The sequence below is a fragment of the Gavialis gangeticus genome, unplaced genomic scaffold, assembly GCF_001723915.1.
Source record: "Gavialis gangeticus isolate Ggan-Ray unplaced genomic scaffold, GavGan_comp1, whole genome shotgun sequence".
NCBI classification, from domain to species: Eukaryota; Metazoa; Chordata; order Crocodylia; family Gavialidae; genus Gavialis; species Gavialis gangeticus.
In genome coordinates this window covers 2,898,497-2,909,120 of record NW_017729020.1, presented here as the reverse complement: position 1 = coordinate 2,909,120, position 10,624 = coordinate 2,898,497, and the positions used below count along the sequence as shown (strand labels likewise).

General features: G+C 42.0%; 1 protein-coding gene across 1 annotated transcript in view; it reads right to left on the bottom strand.

The window, feature by feature from the left end:
- Positions 1-200: 200 nt before the first annotated feature.
- LRRTM4 (leucine rich repeat transmembrane neuronal 4) overlaps positions 201-10,624 on the bottom strand; it is an 860,180-nt gene continuing 849,756 nt past the window's right edge. Inside the window, exon 3 of the mRNA XM_019514351.1 lies at positions 201-231. The gene's annotated coding sequence lies outside the window, so the exon portion shown is untranslated. The remainder of the gene's footprint in view (positions 232-10,624) is intronic.

The following is a 10,624-nucleotide window of genomic DNA, read 5'->3' as shown; positions in this document are numbered from 1 at the left end:
TCTCCATCGTTAGTTTGGTATTCTCTCAATATAGATGGCTGGAGCAGCCGAACGCGCAATTGTAGCTATGAAGCTGTGGTCTCGACTGAGTTCCAAGTTGCTGGTCTCAGCCTGCTCCCGGGAGATGGTGTCGTACCCTTTATTTACATGGAGAGGCTTATGAGCCTGGCAGTATCCGATCACTGGTTGGTCATAGCTGTAATAGGGCAAAGTCTTCATGTGGTGAGGAACCTGCAGGAGAGGGAGACAGAAAAAAAGAGAGAGAGAAATGCATTAAATATCACATGCAGTGGAATGGGATCTCAGTTAAGTTGGCCTCTAGGCATGATCACAGTACAAATTTTAAGAATCACAAAATGTGCGCACCACCGTTTGGATCCCTTATGAGGGCCTTAGGGACAACGAGTTCTGGTTAAAACATGCATCTTGCATTCACAGCACATAATTGTCCAAATCATTGGGGCTATCTGAGTTCCCCTGCAGTCTGCGGTTTGACTGGTGGGAAAAATTCACGTCTGTGAATTATCTCATGTTAAAAATGTGCTAAAGCAACCACCAAGTAACACTTCCAGATGAAAAACTCTGCATACCTTCGCTGTCTTCAAAGGATCTGTGCTGATCTACACTAGATAAGGAACCTTCTTACCCCTGAAAATTCCCCCTGAAGGCAATATGGCCCATGCTGAATCTTGTTTTTCCTCTTTTACTTAAATTGCTTTGTACCACACCTCTGCTCAACTTCCAGAATGAACACAGCCATTAGGAGTGTGCAAAACGGGCCGTATTCGATTTGGATTCAGCACAAATCGAGGACAGTGATTCGATCTGTTCATTCAGATCACTGTCCTTGATTTGATTCAACTGAATCTGAATCTGAAGATTCAATGCCGATTCAGAGAATCAGTGATTTGGCCACAGACACAGCTTTAAATGTTTTTTCTACATACCTTGAGGTACCAGGTGGCTCAGGAACGCTGTGATGCTGGGGTGCATGGAGCGTCCCACGGGAGTGCGGGGCCCCCCATGTGCTCAGTGGCAAGCCTGTAAGTGGACCAGAAGTGCTTCTGGTCCGCTTCCGGGTCTGCTGCTGAGCGTGCTGGGGAGCCCCCCGCACTCCTGTGGGACACTCCACGCGCCCCAACATCGCAGCGACCACGAGCCGCCTGGTACCCAGAGGTATGTAGAAAAAACATTTAAAGCTGTGTCTATGTCCGAATCTCCAAATCTTTCCGAATCTCTCCGAATCACTTCAGAGGGCTCTGATTCAATTCGGAGAGATTAAAGGGTCTCCTGATTTGATTCAGATTTGGAGATTTGGCCACCAAATTGTGACGAATCTCTGCCGAATTGAATCAAGGACTGAAGCTTCACACAGCCCTAACAGCCACCCTTGAAAAAAAATCGAAGTTGTAAAGGTTAAGCCTAACAGTAAATATTTCTAGTAAAAAAATTTTGCTATAAATCTCTTCTTATATATGTTTACAGGCCTTCTTACTGTCTGCAGGAGATGAGAAGATCCAGATGAAAGAAACCTGGTCTTTGGGAGGAACCTCGCCACAGAAAAACTCCCCCTACACATTTCAAGGTATTCAGCTTTTTCCAGAACTACTAGAAAACCCAAGCTCATTTGAGCTGGGGATATTGGTTGTAATTTCAGTTTTGTAACCAACACCTCTTCATTTCCAGTTCAGAAGGGAAAATGGAGACCACAGAGGTGATTTATCACAGGTTCTTATTGCTTGGTGCACTTCATCTAGGAAGGTAGGAACAAGCAATGTATATTAGAGACATTAAGACCAATTATAACTTTTGCAATGGTAGAGCAAATTCCTCTTCTGTTCAGAGCTCGTAGGTAGTTAGTTCTTCCTTTTTTTCTGAAAACTTACTGGAGGAAGTCCAAGACTCCCCATAGCTGGACTTCAAAGGAAAATTTCTTCATCTTACATGACAGCTGAATGGCAGGAACACACAAGACAAGTTGCTCAGTGGACACTGACATAGCAAACTGCAATCACTTGTGCAGCAAGTTCAGCCCCTGTGTAAAGAGGTACAATTCCCATTTGATTTCCTAGGATTTGTGCCAGTTTACGCCAAGGCTTGGATCTATCCCTAACCTTTAAAGGCAGCTCTTTATGATACTATAAAAGCCAGAGACTGTGTGTGTTCTGTAGAGCTCAGAAATTGAGGTCCTGTGCTTCACAGTAATAACACACAGTACATTAACCACCTGGGTCCCTGCATACATCTACTTCAAGCAAGAGTAAAAAGGATCAGAATCACAATAACACCCCAAACTGACATAGAAATGTGTTTTCCTTGCCAACCATTTCTCAGTACTTTTCCACACTGCCTCTTGCTCCACACAACATGTTTTCTCAGGGTCCCTCTTACCAGACTACAGTAGGATAAGGCAAAAACCTAGTTTCTCACACATCTAATCACACACAAGGCTGGCCTAGACTGGGAATATCTGACATTATGATGCTACACTAATACAAGAGGGTGAACATGCTGACCTTGTGGCAGAAGTTATTTGCAGAGGGGAAGCCCCCTTGTTACCTTAGCTTCACTGGTGCAACCACAGGATAAAAATGCTCCTAGTGCTCCTAGGAGGAGCAGTGCCATGACCTGTACAAACGGATGTTGTTTTCTCTGCTCCTGTGCTAATTCTGTGTCCCATCTCCAATTCTGCTCCTCACCTGCTTCCTATCAGGACCTAAACACCTTCTGGGCAATGGCCAAAAGAAAAGTTATTCTATGTTCAGGAGGTACCTTGAGAAGTGCTATCATTTTCCCGGGGAAGCTGACACTTGTAAAGTTGCTAGGCTGCTCCTTACTGAGGTGACTAACCATAGGACTACTTGTATATAAGGGTCAAAAGTGTTGAAAAAAAAATCAGTCCACCTTGTCTTCTTGACTTGCCAGTCTAACAGACCCCCATCACATTACCACTGAACTTCTTGCCACCTTTATCTTCCCCAAAATAAACTAAAATCTTCTACCTCCCTCTTGGATCAGAGAAGCAGTAACTATATTTTTGACAGACAATGCAGTACCACTTCTCCCCACCCCAGCCTTCCCTTTTGAAACAGCACATGCCCCGCAGTGTTGATGTTCCCATTCATATAATAGTCGTCTCACTAAGTTTCCATAATAACAATTAAGTCCCAGATTTCTTTACGGGCTATGACTTTTCAAAGTGCAAAAAGCAGATAACCATAATAAAATAGTACTTAGCATTTTAGCCCCACTTAGAGCAGAGTTTATCGAAAAACCCTTGATACAGAGGCCAAAATGGAATAACTTTCATTGAACAGAATGGTAGAGACGCATAAAGTTTTCTTACTAGCAAATCAATGGCAAAGACAGGAAAAAATTCCAGGCTTACTACCTGCCAGTCCCATGTTCGAGAGATCATACCACTCTGCAGCCATTTACTGAAGCTGTTTAAGGTATAACAGCCTTTTAAATTTGGCTTTGGAACACAGTAAATTATAATCAAGTCAAAAACTTGCTCAGACAGAATAAAACAAATGTAGGGAGAGCTGCCTGCACTTGTATAATCTATCATAGTATCTGATGCAGTTTTTTGGCTCACTGTTAAGCTCCATGACAGCACAGTCCACTAGAATGAGTCAAGTCACAGCATAAAATGCAGGGTGACAAGATATTTATCACAAGACAATGCACCAGTACCCATCTGTTTGTAGCATTTTCTTCTAAATGGGTTTTACATCCTCTTCTGAAAATTGTACCATGTATTAACATTGACTTAGTTTAAACTGATGCTTCATTTACTTAATGTAGTGAAAAGCATGTACATTAATAAGCAAATATATTCCCATGTCATTCGGCTATGTTGATGACAGAACAGCCTTTCTTTTGACTAAATTTGGAAATCAAGAGGGACAGCTTAACTTTGCCCTAAATGCTTTTGTGTAAGAACACACACTGTATATTAAAGTGTTGCAGAGAGTTGATTAAGTCAATAAATGAATCTGTTCTTTGAAGTGAGTCTTGACTCTATTAACCAAGAAGTTTATTACATTAGAAGTGCTTTAAATGTTCAAGTAAGGTTTTGGGCTAATGGACTGGATTAATTAGCTGGTATTAATGGCTAAAGCCTTCACCTCTGTAGATCTTCCCTCTAAATGGTATAAACATTATAGTCTTACGGGTAGCACACTTGAAACAAACATTCCTTTACAAGTAGAATTTACATTAAATTTGTATTCCTTTCCAGAGTTATTTTGACATTGGAGAGGTTAAAGGCTCACTATCCATATTGCTGAACAACAGCTCCACAACAAAAAAAGCAGAACTCAGGAGATTTTACCCAAGAGCAAATGAAATTGAACAGCCACGTTAAACACGGGATCCCCAAGGTTTCGTTTCTCTTTGATTCCTCTTGAAGGCTCAGTAGTGAGCTTCAGTGAAGCTGGGCATTCACGCTTATGAACATGCTTCTTACATTCACCTATAATCAACAAAGTGCTTCATCACATGCTGCATTTTATCCATGTGCTTGAGTTCTTGCCCGAACAGGGATGTACTGAAAAACGGGGGAGTCAGAAGCATGTATGGTGGCGTAGATCAACTGAAGTGGAGTTATGCTGCGTATAAAATTGCTTTTCTAATGAAAAGAAAATTATATTATAACCCTTGATGAGTATAATGAAGTCAGACTTATTTAAACATTTTTCATTTTTTGGAATTGAATTTGGACAAGTCTCCACCAGAGGATGGAAGCATTCTTAACTGAACATCTACTAGCCAGGATCATGAAGTCTGCCATCGCTTCTAAAGGTTAGGGGCATTACAGTATGGGTGAAAAATCTCCTGTGTAACCAAAACCTATAAGCATGAAAACAAAATCTTCAGCAACCATATAGGACCTGACTGAAAGAGCTAGAAGGCAGCTTTTGGCTGGCTTTAATGGGATTGGATCAGGCCCTTGCTAAATATCCATTGTAACCTCCACCAAGCTATGCTGGAGTTCACTGCACAGAAGAATGGAAATGCTACAAATGCACTAAGTGGAAAACCCCATATGGGATTTTTCTCAGATTTTATGCAAAGGCAGGGGAAATGGTGGCAGAAAACAAGCTATCATGGGAATCCTCAAGCCAGCAATTCTCAGAGCATTCCTTGAGGCCCTGCACTGGCTGCTTGATAGCTATCTCCCAAATTAGGGCAGTCCAGACCCTGCAGATGAATAGTCCCAGGTTTTCCCTCTCAGTCTCCCCATTGCCTCTTTTAAAGAAAAATTTAATCACAGAAAAAAATCTAATAATTCCTTGAATGAAGAGCCCTATTAGATGGAGGTGAAGAGTCATGGTAACTGGTCTACACAACAGGCATTTATTAAGGAGACAACAAACAATTCATGAAACCAAGATGGCTTGTAGCTTGGTCTGTGATCAAAGGACACTCCTTGCTCATGAACCTCCCCACAGCACACAAACATTGTGTCGCTAATACTATAACCAGAAGTGCAGCTCATCTATCCCTTTCATTTCCAGCCTGACACCTCCACAGTTGTCAATTTGGGTTGTGGGGACCCTAGCGTAGGACCTTTCGCAGACTCAGTGGAGGAGTAAGTGACACACAGGGCAGGGATCTATTCAATCCTGTCTCACTGGCCTGAGGGTAGTCGGGGGGACAGGACAACTATCTGGCCTATATCACATAAAGCCTTAAACTTGGTAAGAGTTAATCTTCTAATAAGGTGGCTAGCAATTATAGGTGCCTCCACTTTCTTGATTGCTGCCTCATTTTCAATGTACTAAGAGTTAAAGGACAGACACCATTCCATCTAATTAGGCCTTTAAGAAGTAATTAGACAACTAAGTGCCCCTATTCTGCCCTGCTGGCATCTCTAAATAACTGTTAAAGCAAAATGCAAGTGGGTTCTCCTCCTCTCTGCTTTTTTGTCATTTAGGGAACATCTATAGTGCAGCAGCCGTAGTCCCTGGTGAGGATGTTCCCACCACAGGCAGCAACTGCTCCTATCCTGCTGAAAGCTAAGCTCACAAGATCAGCGGCAGCAGGACGACTTATTTCTGCATGTGGAACATGTGTATGAGCAGGTGCGTAGGGAATGATAGGGAACATCCCAGCAAGGGCATACTGCCGCTGTGCAACAGGTATACATACCTTTGGCTGCGAGCCTCGGATGAAATTGCATTACAAATGTGGAGGCATTACCAGTTTCCTGGAGACGTGAAAAAGGAGGAATAGGATTGCACTTAAGTGCCTAACAGGTAGGAAAATATTTTTGTCCTAAGAAGTTAGGGAACTAGCCAAGTGGAAAACCCGGTTGCAAATTCCAGTTCTGCCACAGACTACTACTCTGACCTTGAGGAAATCATTTAGTCCCAATTTGCCATAGTTCCCCACCAGTAAAACCGGAAAGATAGCAATTCCCTCACATAAGTGCTATGTAGACAAATACATCAATGCCGTAAGCTGCTCCATTCATACTAAGGCAGAAGACCTACGCATAAGACGGACAGACAGCAAGGCACTGCCTGGAAAACAAACCCTTTGGATGTGCAAAAATTGAGACACCCCAAGTCACTAATCAGCTTGGCAAAATATTGGGCCTAATAGTTGTACTCATTAGGTGGCACATAATAAACAGATTATTTTTTCAACAGTCTTCTTAAAATAGAAGAAAAATGCTCTTCAAATGCTCTTTCAAGTTCTACCCCTCTCATCCCTGAATAGCTCAATAACCTTCCCTTTGAACTAGATGGAGTTGTTTTCTTAGAAAACAAAATTCAAGTGTGAAAATGCCTGGCCAGTTGAGAGCTCTATTGGGTTACACATTTGTTGGTGCTTTGTAATTCAGGTAAACCCAATATACACTTAAATACCTGTTTATTATATGATTATATCATAGCAGCTTGTTGAAACCAACTTTGTTAAACTGAATTTACCAAGTTGTCCATATGTACTGAAAACTCACAAATGTAAAATATAGAGGCAATGTTTTCTCATTAGTGTTAATATTTAGTCTTTGTCACCCATGGGTTTGTTGCTGAATTAATCTGAAGGCCACTGTTAAATCTAATTCGACATACATTTAAAACTGTATATCTAGTTGAGTAAAAATATATGCAAGATATACTGCCATAGTTCTAGGATTCGTGGAGCATCACCTAAAAGAAGGATTGATTAGAAACATTAGCCAGATACAGTTGATATAAACAATTTAAGTGGATTTAATGCTGTTGAAAGATGATGTTCAACAGCCCTGGAAACTCTGCGTAGTAAAGCACATAGGCCTGTATCTAATGTAAAAGACTCTAATGTAAAAGTCTCTTAAATTCTGAAGAACTTATGGGACATTTTGAACATGTTTTCACCAGTTTTACCAGGTGGTGTTATAAGTCTCCTGGGAAATGTTAGGAAGAGTTACAAATGGTACACAAAACCTCTCAACAAAAGCAACTTGCCTGAATTTGGAATATATTTCAGGTCAAACACCTGCCTTAACTCCTGTCTGAATGCTTCATAACCTTTGCAACCAAACTTGACAGCCAGCCTGGGTTTGCCAAGATTCACAAATCCAACTTTGGCACAATTTGAAACAAGCCTGGACTAGACTTGTAAGAGTGAAAAAGATTCATCTATTTGGATGAAAGAGATGTCATTCCCACAATCAACTCCCTGCCATTTCACATTCAATTTCCTTCCCATCCCAGAGAGCAGCCACTTCCTAGCTTCCTCAATCCATTTCTCACCAAATCATATCAGCAGCCCATGCAGCTGCCACTGGGAGCTGAGAAAGGTCAGGAAAACATAGGCTCTAACTACAGGTCCAATCCTCTATGGTGCTGAGTGCTCGTCTCAGATATGCTCTCTGGAGAGCACTGGACCGGGAACCTCACTGCTGGTACTCAATAAACACCAGGGCTGGAGACTAAGTTATCAAGCACACCAAGCAAAACTCGCTGCAGAGTTGTTACTGTGTGATCAGAGTGAATTCCCAGTAGGGACTGACGGAAACCAGAGGCCATATGGCATCATGCAGAGGACCACTAGGTTTGTACCTGTTAGCTTTCCCAAGGAAAATGAGGACAAAAGGTTCAACACTCGAAAACTGATAACACCCAATGAAGAAAAAAATCTGTGGTGTGTGTGTACATCCAGGTATGGGTGTCCATGTGGGTTAAAAGCAAACTTCTCAGTAAATACAAGTAATTGAACTCCCTTGATTTCTCCACCTCACCACTTTTCTTCCTGCTCCCCCTTTCCCTTCTGGATCTTGATACATCTTTTATTCATATTTTTCCATTTTCCATCTTTTCAGTGAATTCATCAAATTTTCCATCCTTTACTCCAACTCTTTGCTTATTTGATTAAGCTCATTTACTTGCAGCCTTTCATCACTTTCTCTTCCTCCATGCATGTGTAGTGCCCCCGCCGTACTTCATGGATCCCTATTTGAATTGCAGTCCTATGACTAGATCTGCATAAACATGGAGACTCTCAGACCCTGACCCTCAGAGAGGTTTAATCTTCTCAATCCCGTTGATTTAAATTGTTATAGGCTATTAATTTCAGGGGGTGTTAGGCCTAAATACTTCTACCATCTGGCCCTCAATGCACAAATAGCTGTTTCTTGATGTAAAGACCCAGGATGCATACTGGACACCTGGAACAGATCCACATTCTCCAAAGAATGGATCAGAGATGACCCACATAAACCTAACAACCAGTGCTTTACACATATGAAGGTGATGTCCATTAAATATTTACAGGACCAATTCCCATGCAACTTAAACCCGATAATCCACATATTCAATTGCTTCTGGTCTCTAGACCTTGACACTAAACATTTTCCAAGCAGAGCTTGCAAATAAACATGGAAAGTACCATAGCCACCAGTGTCTTCCCATGTAGGGAAGTGGGAGGGAGATCATGATTAAAAGGAAAGTAGACCACCATGGGGTCCTAATATGAAACAACTGAGAGCCAGCAGACCTGATGCTTGGTTCCAGGTGGAAGGCACTGGAACTATGAGCTATCCTGGCCATACTTCATAATGAAGTGCTATATATGGTTAATTGGTGAATAAGAGACACAATAATAGGTATTTGTTTTAAGAATCTAAGTGGCAGTATGCTGAAGGAGGTTATAAGCATATTAATGTGCTAAGAGGTTTTATGCCCTGCTTATAAGCAGCCTACAGGCTCATAGGACTATATAAATGTCTATAACAATTGATTAGTCATTTATTAAACTATCTACTGATACTAGAACAAGCATTCACAAATTACTTATAATATAGAAGAGACCATTAAGATTTCTGTGCATCTATCCCTACAGAAGGATATTTCCTGTTCCACATGCTTACATTAGACCATCCTTTTCACATTCCTGTCAGTTTAACACCAAGCAGGTAAACCTGAGTCCTAGTCTTTCTTTTCCCTGAGTCTTGTCTGGAGATATCAGAGGATTTCTCTCCAGACCATAATAGTGCCTGCCACTTAAAATTCAGTCCTTTCAATACTGACTGAATGGTCTATTCCAATGATTTGTGTGGGGGAGGGTGTGGAAATCATGCATACCCCACTGCTACTACTATGGGCAGATTTGATTTTTCAATCAGTAAATCGAATTGTTTCTCCTATAGAAAAACTACTGGAGAAGAGAAAAATCTTTTAAATCTTGGTACTATTCTGTAGGCAAAAATATTTCTTTTCAATTGCTTTACATATATTTTATGGAATATCTTTTTCTGGAAAAGAAGATCACATTCTGGGCAAATGTGAAGAGCAATGCAAAGTTCGCTTTGATTTGCCATGATGGAGAAGCCAATAGAATACTTAAATTATTTATTTCAATTTGAAAGTAATTAACCTCCTATCTCTATTAGGATCATTTCCAATGATCAGCAGTGTTTCCCACAGCATTCAAATCAAGCGGACACAAGACTATATTTTCACAAGTACTTAGGCATTCTCTACAGTCTACAGGAATCAAAGGCCCCTTTTCAAGAGGCTCAGTCTTCATGTAAATCCTTCAGTAAAGGGCAGAAAAACTTGAGACATCAGTATTGTGGGCGCTGAAGTGCTTCGAAAAATCTGCCCGTACATCTTCATAGAGATATAGGGCTGGAAAACATCTTCAGGGGTCATGTAGTCCAACCTCCTGTCTGAGGCAGGATCATTCCTATACAAACTATTGTATACATCATAAACTGAGGAGCTGCTAGGAAGGTAAGGAATTGCTGCTAGGAACCCTAAACTGGGTCCAAAGTGCTTTTAAAACCTCAAGTGATTTCAGGCTGGTTTTATAAAAGTACTAGCCAATTGCCCATCAAGAATGACCAGGGGCAGGGGGCAGGGATGGAGCACCACCATCCACCACCCCACGCCACTGCTGTCTCCCAGGAAAGGGGGGGAGGAAAGCTTGCACGTGGCGGCTGCAGCTGCCACCCACTGTCTGGTGCTGCCACCGCTCTGCATCCGGCTGTGCACAACCTGCCCACTCTGTGTTTGGCCCTGCGCACCCCCCACCCGCGCTGCTCCGTGTCTGGCCCTGCACCAACCCCCACTCCCCACTGCTCTGGGTCTGGGCCTGCAGCCCCCCCCGCCACTCCGTGCCCAGAGGC